Below are 3,068 nucleotides of genomic sequence, written 5' to 3' on the forward strand. Positions count from 1 at the left end.
GTAGTTCTATTTGTAGTTTTTTAAGGAACCTCCATACTGTTCTCCATAGTGGCTGTATCAATTTACATTCCCACCAACAGTGCAAGAGGGTTCCCTTTTCTCCACACCCTCTCCAGCATTTATTGTTTCTAGTTTTTTTTGATAATGGCCATTCTAACCGGTGTGAGGTGATACCTCACTATAGTTTTGATTTGCATTTCTCTAATGGTTAGTGATGTTGAGCATCTTTTCCTGTGCCTCTTGGCCGTCTGTACGTCTTCCTCGGTGAAATGTCTATTTAGGTCTTCCACCCATTTTTTAACTGGATTGTTTGTTTTTTTGATATTGAGCTCCATGGGCTGTTTGTATATTTTGGAGATTAATCCTTTGTCTGTTGTTTCATTTGCAAATACTTTCTCCCATTCTGAGGGCTGTCTTTTTGTCTTGTTTATCGTTTCCTTTGCGGTGCTAAAGCTTTTAAGTTTAATTATGTCCCATTTGGTTTTTTTTTTTATTATTATTTCCGTTACTCTAGGAGGTGGGTCAAAAAAGATCTTGCTGTGGTTTATGTCAAAGGGTGTTTTCTATGTTTTCCTCTAAGAGTTTTATAGTGTCTGGTCTTACATTTAAGTCTTTAATCCATTTGGAGTTTATTTTTGTGTATGGTATAGGGTAGTGTTCTAATTTCATTCTTTTACATGTAGCTGTCCAGTTTTCCCAGCACCACTTATTGAAGAGGCTGTCTTTTCTCCATTGTATGTTCTTGCCTCCTTTGTTGTAAATTAGGTGCCCGTATGTGCATGGGTTTATCTCTGGGCTTTCTATCCTGTACCACTGATCTATATTTCTGTTTTTGTGCCAGTACCATACTGTCTTGATTAGCTTTGTGGTATAGTTTGAAGTCAGGGAGCCTGATTCCTCCAACTCTGTTTTTCTTTCTCGAGATTGCTTTGGCTATTCGGGGTCTTTTGTGTTTCCATACGAATTGTAAAATTTTTTGTTCTAATTCTGTGAAGAATGCTACTGGTAGTTTGATAGGGATTGCATTGAATCTGTAGATTGCTTTGGGTAGTATAGTCAATTTCACAGTGTTGATTCTTCCAATCCAAGAACATGGTATATTTCTCCATCTGTTTATGTCATCTTTGATTTCTTTCATTAGTGTTTTATAGTTTTCTGAGTGCAAGTCTTTCGCCTCCTTAGGCAGGTTTATTCCTAAGCATTTCATTCTTTTTGTTGCAGTGGTAAATGGGAGTGTTTCCTTAATTTCTGATTTTTCATTGTTGGTGTATAGGAATGCCAGAGATTTCTGTGCATTAATTTTGTATCCTGCAACCTTGCCAAATTTATTGATTAGTTCTAGTAGTTTTCTGGTGGCATCTTTAGGATTTTCTATGTATAGTATCATTGTCATCTGCAAAGAGCAACAGCTTTACTTCTTCTTTTCCAATTTGTATTCCTTTTATTTCTTTTTCTTCTCTGATTGCCGTGGCTAGAACTTCCAAAACTATGTTGAATAAGAGTTGCGAGAGTGGACATCCTTGTCTTTTTCCTGATCTTAGTGGAAATGCTTTCAGGTTTTCACCATTGAGTATGATGCTTGCTGTGGGTTTGTCATACATGGCTTTTATGATGTTGAGGTAGGTTCCCTCTATGCCCATTTTCTGGAGAGTTTTTATCATAAATGGGTGTTGAATTTTGTCAAAAGCTTTTTCTGCATCTATTGAGATGATCATATGGTTTTTATTCCTTAATTTGTTAATGTTCTGTATCACATTGATTGATTTGCTTATATTGAAGAATCCTTGCATCCCTGGGATAAATCCCACTTGATCATGGTGTATGATCCTTTTAATGTGCTGTTGGATTCTGTTTGCTAGTATTTTGTTCAGGGTTTTTGCATCTATGTTCATCAGTGATATTGGTCTATAATTTTCTTTTTTTGGTGATATCTTATTCTGGTTTTGGTATCAGGGTGATGGTGGCTTCGTAGAATGAATTTGGGAGTGTTTCTCCCTCTGCAATTTTTTGGAAGAGTTTCAGAAGCATCAGTGTTAGCTCTTCTCTAAATGTTTGATAGCATTCGCCTGTGAAGCCCTCTGGTCCTGGACTTTTGTTTGTTGGAATATTTTTAATTACAGTTTCAATTTCATTGCTTGTGATAGGTCTGTTTATATTTTCTAATTCTTCCTGGTTCAGTCGTGGAAAATTGTACCTTTCCAAGAATTTGTCCATTTCATCGTGGTTGTCCATTTTATTGGCATATAGCTGTTTGTAGTAGTCTATTATAATCCTTTATATTTCTGCCGTGTCAGTTGTGATTTCTCCTTTTTCCTTTCTAATTTTACTGATTTGCATCCTCTCCCTTTTTTTCTTGATGAGTCTGGCTAAGGGTTTATCAATTTTGTTTATCTTCGCAAAGAACCAGTTTTTAGTTTTATTGATCTTTGCTACTGTTTTCTTCGTTTCTATTTCATTTATTTCTGCTCTGATCTTTATGATTTCTTTCCTTCTACTGACTTTGGGTTTTCTTTGTTCTTCTTTCTCTATTTGTTTTAAGTGTAGGGTTAGATTGTTTATTTGAGATTTTTCTTGTTTCCTGAGGTGAGATTGAATTGCTATAAACTTCCCTCTTAGAGCTGCTTTTGCTGCATCCCATAGGTTTTGGGTCGTCGTGTTTTCGCTGTCATTTGTTTCTGTGCGTTTTTTTATTTCTTCTCTGATTTCTTCAGTGATCTCTTGGTCATTTAGTAGCGCACTGTTTAGCCTCCATGTATTTGTGTTTTTTACATTTTTTTGCTGTAATTGATTTCCAATCTCATAACGTTTTGGTCAGAAAACATGCTTGATACTATTTCAACTTTCTTAAATTTTCCATGGCTTGATTTGTGACCCAAGATGTGATCTACCCTGGAGAATGTTCTGTGTGCACTTGAGAAGAAAGTGTACCCTGCCACTTTTTGGTGGGATGGTCTATAAATATCAATTAAATCTATCTGGTCTACTGTGTCATTTAAAGCTTGAGTTTCCTTATTTATTTTCTGGTTGGATGATCTGTCCATTGGTGTAAGTGAGGTGTTAAAGTCCCC

Source organism: Physeter macrocephalus, chromosome 2 (assembly GCF_002837175.3).
Source record: "Physeter macrocephalus isolate SW-GA chromosome 2, ASM283717v5, whole genome shotgun sequence".
In the NCBI taxonomy this organism is placed as follows: Eukaryota; Metazoa; Chordata; class Mammalia; order Artiodactyla; family Physeteridae; genus Physeter; species Physeter macrocephalus.